Here is a 23,008-nt window from a genome sequence, read left to right on the forward strand (position 1 = left end):
TATTTTTTGTTAAAATCTTGCACTGTTAAATATAATAGGACTTTTCTTAACGGGTTACGTAAGCACCTATCATAACAAATTCTGGCTGTAGAATTATTCCGTAATGAGGCAAACTAGGAACATATCAAATAAACAAGCCAGCTTCATTATTCATGCTTTTGTAATATTTCAGTTTCTAGATGCATTACACAAACAAAGGCAATTTGGATGCACAAGAACTCTTTTAAACCAACTCAAATACGTACATAAAAGCACATAAAGTTAGGAGACTAGCTGCTTTATTTCATGCCTAAGCAAATGCACGTAATAGTGGGATGTCAACTGCAGACTGAAATGATATTTCACTATGGGGACGTGTTGAATTAGTTTGTCAATTGCAAAACTCCTTTGTTTTAACTTGGAAGCTGGAAGATTTAATAAAGGAACCGCAGTTGAGGAAAAAGACGAATAAAATGCAGTTAATTTATTTTTCGCTCCAGGCTGACCTATACTGGGTCGGTCATTCATTTGATCTCTAGTTCTCCAGGGTGTCCCTTTGTGAAAATTTTCAGGGTAAAACGAGTAATGTCCATTTGCTCAGTAGAGTATAGTACAAAAGGGTTGCATTGTAAGAAAAACTTATACGTCAAGTTTACAAAGAAAGTTTACACACTCGTGCAGCTTACCAAAAGGAGCGACGTCACAGCCGCAGAAATGTGCATTGTGGTCAAAGTTTAGGACAATACTGCTTAAAATGTTTAAGTTTTGGTTTATTTTCTTTTGTCATAATTTAAATACAATGTTATTTATTGCTAATAGCACCAATATACGAAATAATGTATCAGTGAGGATTAATCATCGATGCAAAGGTCGAAAAGTCCTCTTTAACCATATAATCGTATTGTCATACAGAAATGTATACATTGTTAAAATTTCAAATATCTTGAAAACGGTCGACTTACAATAGCTTAATAGTATGCAGATAATATAAGGATAATCATTGTATTATGATAGCAAGAAAAACAATATATTAGTTTTGATGGTGCTGGCTTATAGTAATTTTAGTCACACAGTGTTGTGAGTTTTGAGTAAAAAGTTTAATATAAATTGGTTCATGAGAGATAAAAACCAGCCGCAAATTTCAGTATTGTTTTTCTTAACAGTCAAGCCCTCTCAGGAAATTTCGTGAGACAAAAAACTCGCCGAAAGAGGATTTAATTTGGAAGTCCGGGGTCGGGATCTAAAAACAAAATAAGGGCCACTTTAGATTTTCCTGCGACCGACGTTACTATACGTATATTAGCAGGAAGATAATGAAAATATTTGGGTATGATAAAGCATAACTTGAACAATTTGCTTCTAATAAAATGGAAATTATAATAACTGTAATTTAGTAGGTATATTTTGCTGTACGTTTCTATTTTAAAGCCATTTTACTCAGCATTTTAATTCAGCGCACAGAAAAACGCGTTTTTTAGTACTTGTAATAGAGATACTACAGGGTTTTCAAAGACGTATTATGAAAACAAATTTTCAAAGTTCTTGGAGATCTAGTGTATTGTTGTTAGCAAGTCCAAATTCTAATATAGGTTGTGACAAAGTATGAATTTATGAAGACTTGTTGCCAGGTTGTCACTCTACTAAAAAACCAATGGTTTATAATAATTGAATAATAACCGGACGAAATTTAATAAAATAAATATATATTAATTCGAAACAATCTGAGAAAAAGTCGTTTATAAAAATATGAATTTTATTCTCAAAATATTAATAAACTATTTGTTCACGTAAAGGTAGTCTAATGAGCTTTAATAACAATTTTATTAAAGCTCTTTAATGCGATGAGACTATATTTAGTGCACCAAAAAATCCTCATTTACAGTCACCGGTCTAATGTTTAAATATGTGCCTCGGCGATCCGCAAGGTAGCGAAACTCAACTTGAGGGTGTTGAGTGCAAAACTAACGAAGTTATAGCGTCGTAAAAGTCGCTTAGGGGTAGCTCTAACTCTAAAGTCGCTTTGGCACTTCATTGAGTTACACTCTTAGTCGCCTACGATATGTTCTGAAACATCTAACGCATTTTTGATTAAAGGAATATTGGCTACTTTCTAAACTGCTCTTTCAAGCATTATTTTCTGAAAGAAAGTGCATTAAAGCGTTTTTGTCCTACAAACGAATTTTGAGTCTTGGCCTAGCCAAGTGCATTTAACAATTTTCGGATAAACCCGAATCCAGGTTAAGGGTGTTCTTCATTACCATGCAAATTACGTCACGAAATGTTTGTAATTGAAGCATCTTAGATGCGGTTGTCTCAAAGCCGATGTATAATACATAGTAATTGGGTGTGATTATCAGACACATACTCGGGAAATATTATTATCTTGGTTTAGTGTGCTCTAATGTCGCTATCATGATGTACTTGCACTGACATTTGCCTCTTACGGTCGTAATGTAATACACGTTATTAAATTGGGTTAAAGCAACGTATCACGTACGTGTAAGCACTAAATAAGCCTTGTAATATTACAGAGACGAAGTTTTGTTGTATACATTTTTTAAATCCTAACCGAATTAACTTCTTTGTCGTAATATGGACAAGCTGTTAAGGGAACTGTATTGAAACACTCGCAAAAGTGGTGAGACTTGTGTCAAGATTTGAACAGTGGGAGACAATGCCAATTTACTGAATATTTGCGAATCCTCCAGAATCATAGAAAGTCCGTACAAACGTCGTTGTAGTGATTGTTAACTGAAGTTGCAGTTCTGCGGGTAGATAATAATTGCAGTTGTTGGAGCATTCGTAACCTAACGAAATACCAGTGCAAAGTACAAGTTTGAAGTGGAGTTTCTGTGAGTATAACGGTAAAATTGAATTTCGCACTAAGAAAATATGATCAATTAAAGATGGTATTGTCCCACTAATAAGCCTTTTATGCTATTCTTTTCCAGTTCATGTGAACACAAAGTCCAAAGTCGTTTTGACTTATTTTTAAATATAACGCAATTTTCTTTTAAATGTAAAGTTTTGCGCTAATTTTACCTTCATTTCTAATTTCATATAAAATGTTGAAAAAGTTTCTGTATTATCGGCCCTCACTTATTTGAATAATGTATTATTTCACAAAATAACCGCATTTTTTCTACGAGGTCATCAACGACGTTTTCTATATTCAAAAGTGAGTCAAGTTTGCTATATGAATTATACCAGGTGTCCAAGAGAACCTTGGACATAGGAGATTAACATGGAAAAACAGTTTTTATTTTTTTGCGCCTTTGTATGGTTCATTTAATGGAAAAACGCTTTGGATCCAAGTTGTAGAGCAAATTTTTCAATACAGTAGGTTAGATCATTAAGACGCAAAACGGCTCTAAAATTCTAAAATTTAAAATTTTAAAATTCAGAGTTGGAATAGTGGACAATACTTCCCAGAACATTAAAAATAGGTTTGGTTAGGCTTGTGGAAATAGGTACCACTTTCTAAAGGGATCTGATTTAGTGACTTGTTTACAAGGTAAGGTATCTTTCATGTCTTAAACATGATCTGATAATATCTCTTGGACGAGTAGTATTTATTGTTCTGTTGCTTTTATCTTTTTCCTACAAGAAATCTTTCTATAACAATAGTGAGAATGGGGTACCCTAAGCAAACAGCTTACATATTAGTGAATGCTTAGCTAAATAGCTTAGTGTAACGAATCACAAAGTGCTTTGTTATGTTAAGCTAGGCTTTTGATGGCTATGCTAAACAAGTTTCTGATTTAAGCTGTTGAAATAAAAAATCCCCATGAAGTGTATAAATGTGGACCCACTTTGTATTATGGTCTCTAGATTTGGGGAGTTTTTTTTTTTCAAGTAAAGCCTCATATTTATATATACTTCCATATGAGAACTGCCCTGAAGATGACTTAACAAAAGTCGAAACGTTGGCCGTTTCTCCAAAAGAGAAGTTATATTTGTTCGTTGTTTGAAACCCGCTAGTCTGTTCAACAAACGTGAGAAGAGAGAAAGCTAGATTTAGGTCTTGTGGTACAATCGCAGTTCAAAGACTGGTTCAGTTTAACTGAGACTGGTAGTTTAACTTTATCTAACAAAATGCATTGCTGTCAAAGTGACGTTTCTGATTTGAACCAGGTTCAAAAATTGAACCACTGTTGTACAACTAGGCCTTAATAATTAGTTTATGAATCATATGTACCCACTTTTGAAGACTTAATGTCACTCTACTAAAAAAAAACAAAATTTTAGGTGGTAGTTTGACTAAGTTCCATGATTTCTCGGTTATCAACACTCTAAATTTGTTCAAGTTTTACTTACAGGCTTGAAGATGATTCGTAATTGGTTTTTAACAACACCATCATGCATGTTAGATGCCTCGTTGGCTTGAAAAACTCAGGATATTTTTAACTTTATTGCTATAATTTTCGATAACACCCCTCCTCATATGAGAGATTTTACATATGTAGGAAATATTCGCTGTAGTTTTTTCGAAAATTATCGAATAAGAATAAATTGCTTGAGTATGTGCTAAAACCATTGTCTCCTACACATTTTCCAGTCGTGTAATGTAAAACAAATCAGCACACATATACCTATAATCTTATGTCACATGCAGTCTACTCAATATTTCTTACAGAACTCTGTAACTGAACTGATGGAAAGTTTTTCGCTTGCAATGGTAATTGCGAGACCTATTTGTTTCAGTTAGTTGAAAGAGTGAGATTTAAGAAAGGGATGAAATTTTTTACGAATAAAAATAACTTTCAGTAAACAGCCACTTTAAAGATTAATGCAAACAAATGGCATTTTTAAATTGCATTGAAAAGCTAGCATACCTCTTGTTTGTTTCTCGAGCCCCATGGGAAACTTGGTTATCTCGGATCTTGGAATAAAGTTTATCAAATTGTTTAGTCGAACAAATTAATTTTTCTAAAAAAAAAAATACTGAAAAGTACCTTTGACAATTTGCGTGATAAAATTAAAGGAGGAGGATGGGGGTATAGGTCCAGATTATTTCAACGAAACACAGATTTTTAACTGTTATTTGCTGTGATAATCGGATTGTTCCTCACTGCCTCATTCCGAGACGACTCTCTGAGCTTCACCATGAGCCAGACCGATTTTCGGTTCTGAAGCTGTAAAAACCTCCTCCAGACTTTATAGCCTTATGTTAGTCTTAATGTTGTCTGTGAAGACGGAATGGTTCGTGTAATCATTTTCTTAGAGCAGGTTCTATTGTGGAGTTACTTGGTGTGGAGATTTGTCGGCATACTGCCGAGTCCTCTTATTAGACCGATGTTCTTCTCAGCTCATGTCCCTTTCAGGCTCAAGCCTTAGTAGCTCAACAATTGCCTGAACTTTTGCAAAAGACACTTAACGAAGTAGTTCAAATCGTCAATTACATTAAAACTTGACCTCTGCAATCCAGATTATTTTCTTTGTTGTGCAAAGACATTGAAAGTAAGCATGAACAGCTTCTTATTCATACGGAAGTAAGATGGCTCTCTCGAGGTAGAATCTCAACCAGATTTTTTGAACTTAGAGATGAGGTTTGTGTCCTCCTGCTTGACACCAAGTATGCAGATTTTCTAATTGACTTTTCTTGGCTTTGCTCAACTGCTTACTTAGCTGATGTGTTTGAACACATAACACAGTGTGGACATGTTCAAAATTGAAGAGAAGATTAGTGCTATGGTCAAAAAGTGTCAGATCTGGGCGAAACCTATTGAAACTGGGTCATTTATTAACTTCCCTAATTTAAAACAATTTCTGGAGTCTTCAGAGGAGAGTCTGCCTGACCAGATAAAGTGTTCAGTGTACTGAGCATCTACGCAGCCTAGCCTCTATTTTTAGGGAATATTTTCCTGAATCTGAGCCTGGCGATAGTAGGATTCAAAATCCCTTTAGCTGTCAAGTAATATTTAAACTCCAAGACCTCACAGAAGAAGAACAAGATCAACTTGTAGACCTGTCTAGCCGTAGTACAATAAAAAACATTTTTTTAATAGTGAAAAAATTGCTGATTTCTGGGCAACAGCACGCAAAGACTACAAACAACTAGGAGTAATTACGAAAAATAAAAATTATTTGTAAAAGAAACTTTAGCTTTAGCAGTATTTAGTATTTGAGAATCAAAAAGCAATAAAGACAAAGTTGAAAAAAAAATTAAGCTCCATCTTTTTTCCCAAAATGTCAACCTTTATTTCTCAAACAAGGTACCAACATTAGCTTAACGTAGGCTTAGCTGATTGGAGTTGTGGGTGGAAGAGAAATTAGGAATTATTGGGGGTTTTTGCCATTATAGCAAATGGATGAGGGGGTCCTTGGAAAAATATTGTTGAGAATCCCAGGTCAAATTCATTAATTATGTTATATTTTTAATAATTCAAATACAGGAAGTAACCTCCATTAATGGAACACTTATTGGTTCAATTTTTTTAAAATCAAGAGCAATGACCGTCAAAGTAGTAATCAATTCATATCAACATTAAGTAATTGGAATAGCCAATAACCAATAATCATTTACTAGTTACATTAAAACAGAATTATCTGAATGAAATCGCTACCTATTAATCAAACAATGGTAACGGAGGGAAGTAAGCAGGGGATTTTGCTTAACTAAGCAGAAAATGTCAAATTTCCATCATCTCACAGTAAGTTAACCTAATAGAAGATTAGCCTCGTTTTGCCGTAACAATTCCTTGCTTTCTGACGTTCACGGCCCTTTGTTTTATAACTTAGTTGCCAGACTTTTGAACAAATGAATTATTGCTTTATTGTAATGATAAATGAATACTTACCAAGGACGGTCCTTTTGCTGGTTAAGTTAAAGTTTGAATGCTGAAATTAAAAAAGTAATGTTAATACTGGGTGTTTTACGATAAATGCGTTATATTTAAGAATTTGATTAGACGTCAAAAATAAACTTAGTTTGCTATATAAACTATGGTTCAAAGAAGTTTCGTTATGGAGATACAGGGTGTTAAAGTTTGGATAAAAAATTCTAAATTAACTTATTTCTTCAAAACAACATCATGCAAAAAAATATGTACGCTACTGTTTTTCCATAAAATGTAAATCAGGTCTGAATTCCTTATTCAATTTAACACAGAAAAAATTACAAATTACTGTTTTCTTTAGATAAACAACTTGACCAAATCGAGGACTCAACGTAATGTTTTCTGAAAGTAAATTGGTTAAAAAATAGATCAAAGAGATTTGTTTGCTTTTACTACAAAGTAGCGACAAAATGCGCTTTCCGGCAAACCCGTATAGAAATTCGTCGCAATCGCAAAAAAGGCAAATGCTGCTTTTTGATGTTGCCTATATGAAATGGCCCTCGATTGTTTCCGATAAAGATATTTCTCCACTCCAATACCAAGTGGCTTTATGCACGGGATTTTCTAAAACGCAAACGTTTAAAGGTGCACGTAAAAGATTTTCATTAAATTTTGCTGCGTTTAGTCACTATGTCAAAAGAATAAAAAATGGCTGTTACACAGTTTAGAGAGGCTTCCTTAATAGAGAAAATTGTTTATGATGAAAATTGTGATTGTTAATATTTACCCAAAAATATTAATTTAAAATGTTCATTCTTCTACAAAATTTTATTGGAAAATTATGTTCACAGTTCAACTTGTATATTTATATTTTATGCTGTTCTAAAAAAGTATTAAAACAGCAGGTATAACAGACAATATAAGACCAACTATAGCAATAATCAAATTCGAATGGGATGACGTAACAATGGCATAGAATATTTTTAATGTAAAGTTCACTTCTTCATTTAACACAATAAAAATTTTTACCTTTCAATTACATTGCTACCTTCACCTATTTTAGACTTTAAACATGTTATTCGAAAATCCATAAATGAAATTGAAAATAAAATTTCAGCCTCAAACTGACTTCGTTCACTTTTGAATATTGCAGTGGAGTCTGTAGACGACCCTAAATGCACTTCAGGTCACAATATTCACTTAAAATTACTCTGCACTGCCTGAATTTTACTATTATTTACTATTAGAAGATGCAACACGTCCACACATAGTAATCCACAAAGTGCAGTCGGCAATAAAACAGCTTAAAAACAGAAAAGCAGTACGTCGGATAGGAGAAATTTCTTAAACTGCTGCGTGATGAGTAAATGACATGGATTACCGACATCTTTAACAGATTCTACTGGAAATATTTCCGAGAGATGGATGCAATCAGAATTTATAGCGCTATTCAAACAATCTGGATCAAAGAGATTTGAGGAGTATCGGACCATCACACTGGTGATTCGATAAAGATGTTTCTTAAAGTCATTAATAATATTATATTATTAATCAAGGATTAGACAGAAGCTTTTATTGACCGTATGTCAAAATTAAATCCCGAGTAGGCAAAGCGACGAGGGATTTAAGACATAAGGTCGATAAAAGCTATCCAAACAGTGGATAATAAAGCGTTTTTTCCACTATTAACCATATTTTTGGTCTTTTTTTGGCAAACTTTTTTTTTCGCTTAATACATAGCTATTTTGAACTAAGGCAATGGATGGTCTTTCTACATATTTGAGATGGCGGATATCGGATAATCGGTAGGTTGCAGTGATATAATCGATAGCAGTTCCAAGATATTTATTTTTAAGGATCTAGTGCCATAATTTTCTGATAATCTCCCAAACTATGTAGACACTATTAGTAGATTTAGGTGAAGATTATTCTCAGCTCTACAAATACGTAAAAATGCCCATTTCTGCAAAAAGTTAATCAGAAGAATACTAGTATGAAATAATAAACATTTCAAACACAACACATTGTCACCTATTGACTAATTCATTTTGATGACTGTACTAAGGAATATTAAAGTGCAACAATTGCTCAACAGCTCTACTTAAGTTTATTTTAACAGTCGAATCATGGAATATTGCTCTTGCTTTGCATAAAATAAGTGATTTTGGAACAATAATAAGCATGGAAAAGTAAATATGTATATTACTAATACAATCATATGATGCGACTCTACACAAGCTTCTTTCAAATATCTATCCAGATCCATTACTAAATAAATATGCTGGAAAACCATTTTTGATAAATGGAACAATACGTTTTCGGGCTATTTTTCGGATTTTACTATTTCCGCTAAAGCTTCCCGGATTATTATTTGGAAGTGGACATACGCGAGATTATTAGATTAGTTAACAATAGCAACTGGAAGTAACCAGATTTACAGAAAACCAGCCCATAGTATACAAAAGTAATAATCTGATGGACATAATATCTGTCATAAAATTCCCAAGGCATTAATTAAAATTTCACTCAACGCACATTCCACGTTCACCAAAATCAATTCCCAATTACCAGATGGAGTTTGATGTGGATATATACAGTTTTTTGGATAGAATTTAATAGATTAACAATTATTCCGATTTTTTACACAACATGGTTTTGGACGTAGTTAACTACCTAAATAAGCTTTCTTTAAATGGAATACTCTGAACATTATTTGGCAACTCGAATAGCCTTTAATGTTCTTTTCAAAAATACACCATGTGTAAGAAATACGACAATTCTGAATTAATTTAAACGATTTTGAAAGAATTACCGTTATGTAACATTCAGGAATATACAGGGTAAGTCACAAGATGGCAACAAATTGAGGTTATGTGTTTTTTTCTTACGGAATGACTATGTTTCAAAAACATTTTCTGATTCGCTTTCTTAGTCTCATCATGTTAAGATGTTGTATGGTTAACTTGGACAGTTTGGCAGCTATTTAATTATTAGGAAAAACTGCACTTTCAAGTAAACAATAATTTTTTATTTGGTTAAATTCTGAAATTGTGCTCCTTAAACTGTCTGACAATGACATAAATTAAAATAAAAATTTTCAATGACGTTTTTGACCATGTCGGGTTCCATCCTTAATTTTGCTACTTAAATCATCTGAATTTGTCGATTTTGATGTTGCATATACTTTGTTTTTTTAGGTGACACCAACCAAAAATGATTTAAAGGCGTCAAATCTGGTGAACTAGGCGGCCAATATATTACACCCCTATACGACCTACGTTTTCTTTAATAATTTTAAGTTTAAGGTTAAGTTTAAGTAAATGTGATGAAAATGAAAGGTTGAATTAGAAAATGTCATTGAAATTATATTGATTGAAACTGTAGTAATTCCAAAACGTTAAAAATACGACATTTTTTATAAAGAATATTTTTCCATTAGTTGTTTATTTTTGGAAATAAATCAAGATTGTCGCACTTGTTACGCCACTTTGATGCATAAATGCCACCAAACATGTAATTTTCTACGCTTAAGAAAACAGAATTTAATCATAATCTTTCTGTTTTCGAGCAACAGATTCAAAGTAAAAGTTGTTGACGTGTAACTTACCTCATTTACATTCACCCTCCAATACAAAAATCACAAAATACGAAGACAAAAGCACTTTAACGCTAACTTGAAAGGTAACGGCGGTATAATTAACGTGCTTATTTACTACCGAAAAGGCAAACACGCAAACTGAACCGAATTCAACACCTACGCCAATAATACTCTGACACAATAAACCTGATTTGAAACTTTAAGTGTACGATCCAGAATCGGGTCGGTACCATATAACTTTGTAGCTTTTTAAAAGCACTCTATTGAACGATTTCAACAGAAATATCAATGTAATAAAAGTCTAAGAAGTAGTTTGTGATTATTGTAGGCTTGACGCGGATAAAACTCAGATATTGGTAATTTAAAGTTTTTCTTAGTGGATTGGATTTTTCTCGACCAAGTGTAAAAGTTTACTGGAAGGAGTTGTGGCTGTTATACAGGGTGATTGAATGACAACATAGGTTATATTAGCGAAATTGCAGTATTTTTCCCGAGTCGCCGAAATCTGATGTCAACGTCAGAAACTAAAAATTGGCAAATGAGTGCAATAAGTCAATTCTACCATTTTCCGATATTTTGACCTTAAAAATTGATCAGAATGATTGGAAATAACGCGTACATCATCGGTGTTCATGATATTTGATTATTTTTAACTTTTTGACTTTAAAATTGAACTAGAATAACCGCAAATAGCCTACTGTTTTTCAACGATTTGGACTTGAAAAGTGGGGAAATGACAACAAATAGTATAGTCGGCTATCAGTTTTTGATTATACCGTGTGTCCAGGCTAAGGAGGGCCACTATGGGAATCTTAGAAACGATTATTTCCTTCCTATCAATTTTGACCAATCGCTATCAAGAATTAGTATAACAAATGTAAATTTTAAGTGGAAAAATCACTTGACAACTGTCAACTTAGCTGTCAGCAGTTTTTCCGGAAAAAAAAAATCGAAAAAATGTCACACTCCTCACAGCAACATAAAGAATAGTGTTACCCTTTCTAGCTTGAAAGTTATTGTTCTTATTAATTATTGTTCTTATTGTTTTAATTAAAATAAAATGTTTATTTAACTCAGGAAATAATCGTCTTCGACTCGGATGATTTTTAAAACCACTCTCGCTCATGCTATTTGTTAAAACAAATTACTTAGAAACTCGTTTTTCCGAATTTTCCCGGAAAAATTAAATGCACTAGGGATATTACCCCCGAAAAAAACGGAAGAAAATTTGTATTATCATGGGCTTAATAAAACGACATTTAGAAAACGTTAAATTATTATTTTTTGTTTTTTTTTTGATATTGTTACACTTTTACGGGTTTTTTTTGGATAAGTGAGACTTTGAATAAACTCAACCAACTTTATTTAGTAATAACACAACAATTTGCAGAGTATTTGCAGTTGTTTTACTCAATTTTGAAGATAAAAACGTGAAAAATAAAATGAGAGGAAAGAAAGCCTTCTCCACAAAAATCTTTTTATTATACTTAACAGAAAATACTACATTTTCAACTGTTTATAAAATACAGTAAATATGACATTTTCGGAACAGCGCACGGAAATTTTTTCTCGATCCCTCTTTCCGTGCGCTTAATAATAAACATAGATATCCATGATACTAGATATCCTATGGCAACCCGAAGAAAAAAAAGAAACGAGTAATGTGTCTATAGCAACGATTTATTTATTAATGACAAATTTTATTTTCTGTCAGTGAAAATTAAGTATTTATGTATTTATTACATTTTGCAAAAATGAATTCAGATTGTGAAGAAAATCGGGATATTCCCGAAAATATCTTACAACGAGCGGCAGAAGTGAGTGCAGATTTATTACCAGTGAAATCCAGGTTGAGATATGAACAAGAATATAACAGTTTTACCGAATGGCGGACTCAGAAACGAATCAAAATTGTGAGTGACGATATTCTTTTAGTATATTTTTCTGAAAAAGCCAACACTATGAAATCCTCCACTTTATGGAGTCGATTCTCTATGTTAAAGAGTTGTTTGGCAATAAAAGAAAATACTCACCATCAATATCCAAAAACAATTGCTTTTTTGAAACGACAAGCTGTAGGATATATACCAAAGAAATCCAAGATTCTTACAGCAGAACAGGTAACCAAATTTTTATGTGAAGCTTCAGATGGAGAATATCTACTAGTAAAAGTAATTTTAGTGTTTGGCATCTTCGGTGCATGCCGCAGAGATGATTTAATACGTTTGAGTTTAGATGATGTGGAAGATAATGGGCGTTTCCTTGTCGTGTTCTTACGAGATGGAAAACCTCACAGGTCAAGAAGTTTTACCATTACCAATGAAAATTGCAAATTCGATCCCTGTACAATTTACCGTAAATACGCAGATCTCCGCCCTAAACATATGAAGAGTAGAAGATTATTTGTTGCATACCGAAACCAAAGATGTTACGCTCAACATGTTGGGTGCCATACTATCAGTGGTATTCCAAAACTTGTTGCAAAATACCTAAAACTAAAAAATCCCGAAGAATATACCGGACATGGGCTAAGGCGCTCTTCGGCAACCATGTTGGTGGAAAACGGCGGTGATTTGCTCACTTTGAAAAGACACGGAGGATGGCTTTCTTCCAATGTAGCAGAAGGATATATAGAAGAGTCCATACAAAGAAAAATTGAAGTATCACGGAAGTTGTTTAGCCCTTGTAACTTGGAAACTACAACATCTGTAACAGTCAATCAAGAGAACCAAAGCACACACGAACACTCCGCTTCAACATCTTTAGCAGAGTCAACAAAAAGAAATGCAAAAGGGATTGAGCTTCAACAATAATACGAATTGTACAATAAATATTACTATTAATAATAACGGTTCTATCCAAAATTAATTTTCTTAGAATTACCTACTTGTATTTTTTTTGTTAATTTGAGTTGTATGTACTTACATTTTTACTGTTTTAAAAATAAAAATAAATATTCCCGATTTTCTTAATAATTTTTTGCGATATTTTTTGTTTATGTTGATTTCAGGTACCTAAGTATAATAAAAAATATCGTTCATTACTCGTCCAGAAATGGATTTTCCGTTCTTGCATGACTTCCCGTGTTCGGCTGCGCCTCACACGAGAATTTGTCACGCGCGCACGGAAAAATCCTCATTTCTGTACTGGTAATGAAATATACTATTATTATCCCCTAAATGTTGAGGAGGCCCAACTAGAGCTGAGAGATAAGAAAGTCTAACAAAGATCGCCTAAAATAATGTTATCATACCTTAAGAATGCAAAAGGGAGATTTTATTTAAAAACACGCGTTAGCGTGTTTAAAATGTAGCATATTTAATTTAACTTAGAGCCGTAACAGGTCACCACGATGTCGAACACGGGAGATAAGGACAAAATAGACGAAATAATTTAAAAGTATGTAAAACAGCAGAGCGACAAAGCCATTATGATGAGATGGCGGGGGAGCGTAAAGTCAAACTCAAAGTTAAATTTAGTAATTGTAGGTGGCAGTGAAAAATTATCACTACAGTGTCAACTGTCAAGCCACAACAGCAATGACATCGACATCTTTCAGCTCCTGATGATGGGTACCTATGTGCACAAAACTAGTTGAGCGCTCCAACATTTAGGGGACATAAAAAAGATTTTTGTGGAGAAGGCTGTGTTCTTTTTTTCTCTCATTATATGATTTTACTTCCACTTTGAAAACAGGGACTACTATTCCTCGTTAAAACATAGATACGTACATTATTTATTTATATTATTACGTTCAGTAAATACCTGTTGCAGTACTTGGAAATCGAGTACTTATATTGAATTTTCGGTCACTCCAACTAAAAATACCTCTTCATAGTCAATAATAATTTTTTTTTTTAAATAATTTATTTATTTTTGGAGATCCATTGCGGTATTTGAGACAAATAGCTTCCGAATATCTCCGGGCTGAAGAAAGATCATTTAAAATTTTCAGGGCAAAAATACATATCAAGTCTCTTGTGGTCTCTTTGGTGTGTAAACTCTATAAAAATTCCACGTTTGATATACAAGGAAAACTTATCTACCTAAATGTATGTGAAATTTTATAAGTGGCGGTCAGTATGAGCAACACGGAAATTGCACTACGCATCTTATTCGTCATCGGGCAAAATATAACATTTTCAAGTTTCTTCTTCAGGTATTTTAGAATACACACGTTAACGTAGACGTCTACATAAACCAAACCTAATTTAACATTAACGTGTAAAACAGACTTCTTAAGAACCGGTTATACCTATATTATAAGTATCTAATAATGACAAGAAAACAAATACAGTTTTTAACTTTTAACACCCTGTATAGTGTATACCAAAATGTGTTATTTCATTTTTTTAAATCTGTTTACCCACATTTGTCCAACATTATACAAAAATTCGTTGCATGGTAGCGTTCCGCAACATTTGCATTGATAATTAGCAGATGAACAAAAAGTCAATATAATAAAATTAGGCAGTAAATGCTAACAAAATTATCTTTCTGTTTGGACAGTATTAACAATCATGTTCTGTTTAGTACTAAATCTATTAACATAGGTATATTTCGGAATTCAAACTAAACGGGTATTCCGGAACACAGTCGTCAATCGATCTAATTTGCAAAGGTGTACAAATTTAATAACTTTCAATCAAAAACAATGTCAATGTCACTAATTTTAGTTGTTGTTTTGTCGCAGTGACTGTATGCTTGCCAAGGTAAAAAAGCCGTGCAATAAAGTTACACTAAACACACAATAATATTATTTCCACATGCCTGTTTGGGATTTTTATGTAAAATCAACATGACCATCGCAATGTGAGTAGAATGCTATACTTTTTCTTCAACTATCTATGGTGAAGTATTCACAACAAGCCCTATTCGCAGGTGAAAAGGAAAGCCCCAGCTTTGGAACCACCCTGTATATCGGTTGTGTCGGCGGCTGGACTAAACCCGTGAGGAATAGCAGCGAGTAATAACCCATTACTCACGGGTAGATAATGGGTGCTACTAACTATCTATTCAAAACTAGTGAGTAATAAGTGCATTATTAAACAGTCGTAAAAAAAAGAATTAACAAAATTTTTAAAAACTAATTTATTAACTGGGAAATAATTATGATAAGTCCAATTTTATTTATTTTTTACTTTTTAATATTAACTTTCGGTATAGAACAATTTTAGCTAAATCGTATTATTTTGATGCCAGGAATATGCTGTAGCTCTATGCATGTTCCATTACTTATGGTCCACCCTGTATATTACGTGCTACGTATCCAATTTTTGTGAAAAGTTGTAAAACTGAGCCTTAACTATTTACTAAAAACGTGGTTTGAGTTGGCAGCAGAAAATGAAATTTGTGTGTGTGCTTTATATGCCTAATATGGATGGGACGAATGACAACAGGAGTATCCCTCAAAGAGATTTTGAACAGTTTTTTTATAACACAAACAGAGTTGGCATCACAAGAGCTGGTAATGTAGGCCTAGATCTAAACGCTTTACTTAACCCAAAGAACCAGTTAAGGAAATAAAATAGCAGCTCTAGTACCTGAACCAGTTATAGCTTAATGCTTCTCGGTTCATAAGCATGTTTATTGGTTCTAATTTAGAAGAGAGCAAACCATAGCTTGAAAGTTTAAATATTTTCGCTACTTTGCATCGTTTGCCTGTAGAATTCCAGTTGGAGACTGCTAGACTAACTAATTTACTAATTTTTATTGGTGCTGCTGCAAGTTGGTACCAATCACAGAGAACCTATATTCGGGCATGGGACGATTCAAACATATGCTTAAGGATATTTTCATTGCTAAGAGGAACTTAACCTCAATGTGGAAGTCAACGATTGGTAGGTTTAGAATACTAACGAGGAATTAAGCCTTTACTTCCATGGAAAATTGGCAAAAAAACAAGTGGTAGTTGGATTGGACTTTCTAGTAGAGTTGGCAAGCTAAAGATCATACTAATGTTAATAAATGTATGTTTTATTTTTACCCTGTGGGATACCACATTATGTTAGGATCATCATCTTGTTAGCATTTATTAGAGTACACCTTTATTCGATATCAATGCTTTTTCGAGAATATAAATGAAATAGGGATGTTTTATTTTTGTAGTATTAGAAACGTTTGATATCAAATAAGTGTCATTATTGAACTTCTGAAATTTTGGTTTTGTCATGCAGTGTGTGCAGTGAAATCTCTGCAGTTATCCTACCTTCTATTGCACCTCCGACATGCAATTATAAGTTAAAATTGCACCAAACAAAAACAGTGTAGGTAAATATTTTTTTGTGGCCCTTCTACGCCTTCGTAAAAGGCATATCCAGAACGCAAAATTTCGTAAACATTTACCGAGACAGCGCAAAACAAAATCTAAAACAACTCTGCATGAAATTCTAAACACAAAAACGTTTGTTTTGTGTAGCTCAACGTGCACTCGTAATGTTCAATTAAAATGATAGAGATCGTACACGTACGCAGGGGATGCATTTGATGCATGATTACAGAAATAAGCTTTTCAGTAATAAATTGCGATCTAATGATAATAGCTGAGCCAGCGGTACGTCGAATCAAACTATCATTATATTTGATAATATGGTAAACACATGGACGACCGTTGGGGGCTATCGAATAATTTGTAGATTGCCTCGCGTGGATCTGATTAAAGTAGGAAACAACTTGGATCATCTTTTTTCAAGTAAACACGTTAAGAATTAACGGGATATATCCAGTTATTTCAGGCTAATGTTCTTGCATATGGGGATTTTCATGTTTCCGTTCGTACTTTTAGTTAATTTTCTTTGCTCTGACTAATTATTATGTAGTTGTAGTTGAGTATGTATGATTGTATATCGTGAGTTTGGTTATATAATGCTGATGAACAAATATTAGTTATGTAGCTGTTACTTATTCAAAGATTTTTATCGATAAGATGATAATTTAATCGCTTGCGTAGGCAAAACATTTTGACCAGGACAAAATATAAAACTAAACCTTTAGTCATCCTCAGTGTTGGACTGTATACATTTTCAACAACTTGATAATTATTTTATTTGATTTAGTAGAACTACTCGTAGTAGTACTAAACTTTGGTACAATTTTGATAAGTGGTCGACAGAATAATAATCGGGTCGTTTTATAAGTAAAACTTCGTGAATATGGCTATCATAGCAGTGTAACATTTTAAATGTCATGGTGTCCAAAAGTATGAGCAGCTAATGTGACGGATGTTTTCCATTTTTCCATTACTTGCCATTACTACTACAAAACCATAAAACTGGATTTTTTTCTTATTTTTCAGGACCTCCGTGAATATATCGACAATGTATTTCCAGGCAGATAAAACAGTTGAGAAGGACCCTTGAGTGGCTTCCTAGATTTCCGAAGTTGGGACACTCTGTATACAATTTTCTTACGTCAAAAGAGCACAATTTAAAACAATTGAAAAACAAATTTTCAAACAACTTTATTCCAAGGTAGAGATTCGGTATGTGTAGGAAGTGTTCGGTCTATTTTTATTCAGATATAGAGCCTGTCCAGGAAAACCCTAGATATAGAACATTAGCATGGAAATCAGTTTTAATTTTTTTTTTCGTGTATGATTAATTTCATTAAAAAACGCAAAAAAAAATGATAAAGATACTGTATCCTAAGTCACTGCGTATAAATATTCATATATTCTTATAGTAAGTCGTACTTTATAAGCTCTCATTGAAAAATAGATCTATTTTACATAAGAATATCGATTCCATAAATTGTCTTATCTGTCCAATTTGGGTTTCTGAACAAACCTTTCAAAACCATTGCTTTCGTAAGTTATGCGAAAGATATTTCAGCAAAAATGACTAGATATCCGATTCAAAAGCCATAGGCATAAGGACGGACAAACTTTTAAAGTTTTAGTTATTTGTTGTTTCCTGTGTTGTTAATTTCTTGTCAAATGGATTTTTCAAGTTCATCGTGTCTCAGCTATATTTTTCCCTACAAGATAAGGCATTGCTAATAGTTAGCTCCATTAGTAAACTTAAACATTATCCACCAAACATGCTATTTCTATCAAGTTTGAGTGACTTGTTCCTTGTGTGTATGGGAGATTTGCTTTCTGAAGTTTGCAGTTTAATTTCATGATGATAGTATTTAGAGTGGGGTTCTTTGGGAATACCGTATGCATCCCGAAAACATCTAGGACATCTCTTGTTCCCTGACAGCGTAACAAAGGCAATGAATATTAACAAAAAAGTAAGAGGAGTAAACAAGCTTACTAGTTAGGTCAAAGATATACGTATACTGCACCTGAAAACGAAACTTCTGAACAAACTTCTGTACTAATATAAAAGTAAAAATTGAAATAATTTGTACCAATCTGATAAGACAAACCAAGAAACGATTTAAGGCAAAATAAGCAACGTCATTTTTAAGAGACAAACTATAAAAAAATGTTTAACTCAAGAGCAGCAAAGAAAATATGTAACATGATGTACAACCTGATTCATACTTATTTTCTAAGTTTCCTAATTGGCAAAGAAAACAAAAGACTCAAGAAGCTACAAGTTGTTTGTGCTCAGGACATATTATTAAAAATTGTTTGGATCGGAGTTAAGTTTGTTAGACTACATCCCATCATTACTATTGTAAAGAAAAAAAAATTAAATAAAACATAGAAGATGTAAAGAAGGGATATTTTCTGAGCCACAGAACTTGATAACCTTTGTTTAATTCAAACAAAAATCATTCTGAACAAGCTATTTATGATGGTACATACTTTTGTCTGTAAGAATGTGATTTTGACCCCATAGCAACGACTGCCAGATGCAACAACCACTTTTGTCTCCTGTTTTGGTATGTTTTGTTCCTTTCTGACATGTTTACAATCTTTATATTTATTGCTTAAAGTCTCTGGACTGGAACCAGGAAAGAATTTGTAAAATTGAGTAAAATAAACCTACGATCACTCAGAGGTTTCCTCTTAGGACACTATCGTTTTAGAGGCCACCTGAAGCGGATAGGCCTAGGAAAACACGGAGACTGCAAATTCTGTTGAGATGAGGAAGAAACACCTGATCACCTGCTTTGTGAATGTAATGCATTGTCACCCCGACAGCTGCAATCTACAATCTACAATTCATTGCTTAATATGAACTGCATCTAGAACAGTGTTGCTAGCCTGGACACTGTTGAGATTTTATGATAATTTTAGGTAATCCTATAAACTTAAAACATAATTATTGAAAACAATTTTAATGTCACATGTTGTTGTTTGATACTGTTTTTATCTTAATCTCAATAAGTGATTACTGACTGTCCAACCGTTCGTGTTGTGTTGTAATTAGGTTGGAAATGTTAACGACTACCGGATAACGCTTATCAAATTAACTTAGGCTTGTGTTTAACTTACCTTTTTTTTTACTGGAGCATTATTTTATTGAGGAGAAACCGTTCAGTGAGATGCCCACGACTCTCAATCCTGACGAATTTTTGTGGTTGAGGATGGCTTACTGAACCTGAAACTGGTCCACTGTAAAATAAATAATTTTTTATTTTTTTACCAAGCGTACAATTATTATTGTTTTGTTCTACCTTAGTTGCATAAATTGTTATTAGAATAAAACAGGCGATATTAAAGATCAAAGTTAATTTCATGTCACATTTAATGCTTATTTTGTATTGTAACCAAATTCACAGAATTACTATAGCACAAGATTTCGATAATATAAAATACTTTAACACATTTGAAGACTGACAGCACCATAAGCGTAAATGTATATATCCAGCATAACCCTTCTATGTATTAAAACAACTATACGAATAAAAGTAAAAACATCCATCAGAATGTTCAATCAAGTCTGCTTTAGCTGCATATTTTGAACGTATTTGAAGTGACAACCTGTAACGTTGTAATTGAAGGCTTTCGCTTTAAAAGCACGTTAAAGAGACATAATCAGAGAGTTAGCAATGTCACTAACAGCTATTCGAAATCAGAATAGTTACTAAATTCCTTGTTTGAGCGAGCCAGTCGTATTTCATAATTTATGAAGTTTATTTATGTTCTCGACTGATTTTAACTGTAACAAATATTTTCCGTGGGTCAAAAAACAGATAAATTAACATTTAATAATTCAGTAAGTTTAATTAAAGACACGTTGAAATGACGGAAATGTTCAGCTTTCTCAGGTTTGATATAAATTTACTGGAATAAGGATTTTCAGGAACGTTGCTAATAAAATTTTTCGTTCATATTTCAACCAAGAGTTGTATAAAAGACTTCTTTTTATCCAACTTTAATTTTTGTTTTTGCCTCTGATTACGCTTTAATAGTATACAAACTTAATAAAACTTTGAAAGCATTAGAATGCTAATAAACTTTTTCTTGTCACAAAATCACGAGTCGTCATGTTTCAACTTGATTTACGCAGACCCAAAGTATTTTTAACATTTTAAAGCCGATTTTTGTTTTGGTTTTGTTTAGCAAGTTGACTTACGGAAAATGAACCCTTTTACCTCTAAAAGGAATCTTATTTCAATATTTCCCAAACCAACAAGTATCTCGTAATTTAGCCAATATTCAAACAGAAAATAACTTTCTCTAAAGAAATCTTTCTCTAAAAATAATTGCAACTCCAATGTAAAATCGAGCTTGGAAGGATGCTATTAGAAATATTGCTATAACTAGGAAAGACGACCTAGAAATAAATGGAAACAGCAAAATCCTTTTTATTAAAGAGCTTCTTCAAGCTCATCGGAAATTTGGTTAAGTGAGTGTCTTATCCGGTCTTAGCGGTTTAAAATAAATTTTCTTTAAATAACTTTTCTGATTTGCTCATTCGGAAAAAGTAGGAAGTTTGATTTTCAAATTTACACAACCAATGAAAATGAACAACTAATATTGTCCCAGAAAAAATAAACTAAATTTTGTATGTATATTGGTTAGATACAATGTCTGTGTTTGTCTATTTTGTGAAGTATGTTCACAGGGTGTTCTAACGATTAAGTTCCTGCTTTAATTATCGCTTTTCTAGTAGACTAAAACAAAAATAAAGGCCTGAACACGTCAACTTTGATTTCTGGAAGATCATCTTTTCCAGAATTTAATAGTTGTATTGTAGTTTTTAAAGTCAAGTTTCTAGTAATAAGTAAAGGTTTTTTACATTTATTCCCTTATATAATATCCTGTTTAAGTGTTAACTTTATATGATTTTGACAAAAGGATGAGTAGTACTTACTGTTTCAATTCTTATAAATAAAAAAATTAGGTTAGCATTTTGTGTCAAAGTTAAATAGAAAATGGTTCAAGTCACTTATTGCAGTTATTGTCAGATCCCTTAATTGCCTCTAGTAATTCCAATTTTCGCTTATTTCAATTTGTCTTTTAACGGATTTCGAATCCTGTATATCTAACTGTTTTCTCAAAAAATGTGCATTTAAAAATGATAACATACGTGTACGAGATATATTTTTCTGAAAGATAACTCCCTAAATTTTACTGTATAAGGTGTTATAGGTATAAAAGTAAAAAGTGCAGTCAAGTAAGCAGTAAAAATATGTTGATAAAAATAATTGTACGTCCAAAAATATGAGAAAACGTTTCTATAAACATAACCCCTTAAATGTGGCTTAGAATAGTCAAAGAAACGCAAATAGAAAGAGATATTTACAGATTGTCATTAAAAAGACGTGAAAATCGTAATTTATTTAAAATGAAAAAGGTCACATTTTGCTCAAGAAGAGCCAAGATGTGATGCAGTCTAATTAATTGCGTGGTTTGTAAAATGTTGGAGCTGTAATTTAACTTCAAAGCTCTAGGTTAAGACAAAGAACTCCTAAAATTAGGAAGTTTTGAAGTAAATGGAGCATTAGTGTGAATTAGGTTGAGAACAAAACTCACAATGAAATTAACGCTTTTATTCTAATAGAATTTGGCAGGACTTAATTATTTTCTTTCTGCATTTTCAGTCAGGCGAAACCTTTATATTAATTAAAGGCAGAAATTTCAAGCGTAAAATGCAGTTTAATTGTAATGAGACAAACTATGTAGACACACAACATATCAACATTAATATGGTGGTTTTAACAATCGTTCATCAATAATTATTGTTTTTTTACGAGACTTACATCAGATTCCTACAGCCTGTCCAGGAAAACCTGGACATAGGAGATTAACATGGGAAATCAGTACGGTTCATTTAATGAAAAAACGATTTAGATAAGAGTTGTATAGCACATTTTTGGCTATCAACTTGTAATTTTTTCAATACCGTAGGTTTGACCATTAAGACGCAAAACGGCTCTAAAATTCGGAAATTTAAAATCTTGCGACAAATTTGTGAAACAAACGATGGTGCAAACAGAACTTTCATAGCTTTCTTGGTTTTCGAACTACAGGGTGATTTTAAAAACTTTTTGGCATTTTGGGACCCCCTCAAAACACGACATATTATAGACCCTTTCTATATTATGTACTAATATTAAATAGTTGATAGTACTTCTCTCTCTCTCCTCTCTCCAAATTCTCACCTAAAATTCAAATCTGTAAAAACCGGGGTTTAAGATTGATTTTAAGAGCTGTTTCGTATTAATTTATAATGATAACCAACTTCTAGCTCAAAGTGAGCGAATAGGAAGTTAGTATGCAGTAAGTTTTACCTTAAAGTTTTATAGAGGA

General features: G+C 32.8%; 1 protein-coding gene and 1 long non-coding RNA gene across 4 annotated transcripts in view; one reads left to right on the forward strand and one right to left on the reverse strand.

Annotated features, from left to right (window-relative positions):
- The window catches only part of CCHa1-R (CCHamide-1 receptor), a 102,813-nt gene that overhangs the window by 43,194 nt on the left and 36,611 nt on the right, over positions 1-23,008 (reverse strand). The window contains exons 2-3 of one of the 3 annotated variants that reach the window (XM_081972767.1): positions 19,745-19,864; positions 6,780-6,819 (exon numbers count right to left, since the gene is read on the reverse strand). The gene's annotated coding sequence lies outside the window, so the exon portion shown is untranslated. Of the gene's footprint in view, positions 1-6,779; positions 6,820-10,365; positions 10,511-19,744; positions 19,865-23,008 lie in introns of those variants that run through there. The other 2 variants (XM_081972758.1, XM_081972774.1) reach the window with 2 other exon arrangements.
- On the forward strand, positions 14,949-18,283 carry LOC145724483 (uncharacterized). The gene is made up of 3 exons (XR_014177011.1): positions 14,949-15,168; positions 15,238-15,381; positions 17,651-18,283. It is a non-coding gene; the product is annotated as an uncharacterized LOC145724483 (long non-coding RNA).

Source organism: Ips typographus, linkage group LG1 (genome assembly GCF_016097725.1).
Source record: "Ips typographus isolate SLU linkage group LG1, UJ_Ityp_2.0, whole genome shotgun sequence".
NCBI lineage: Eukaryota > Metazoa > Arthropoda > Insecta > Coleoptera > Curculionidae > Ips > Ips typographus.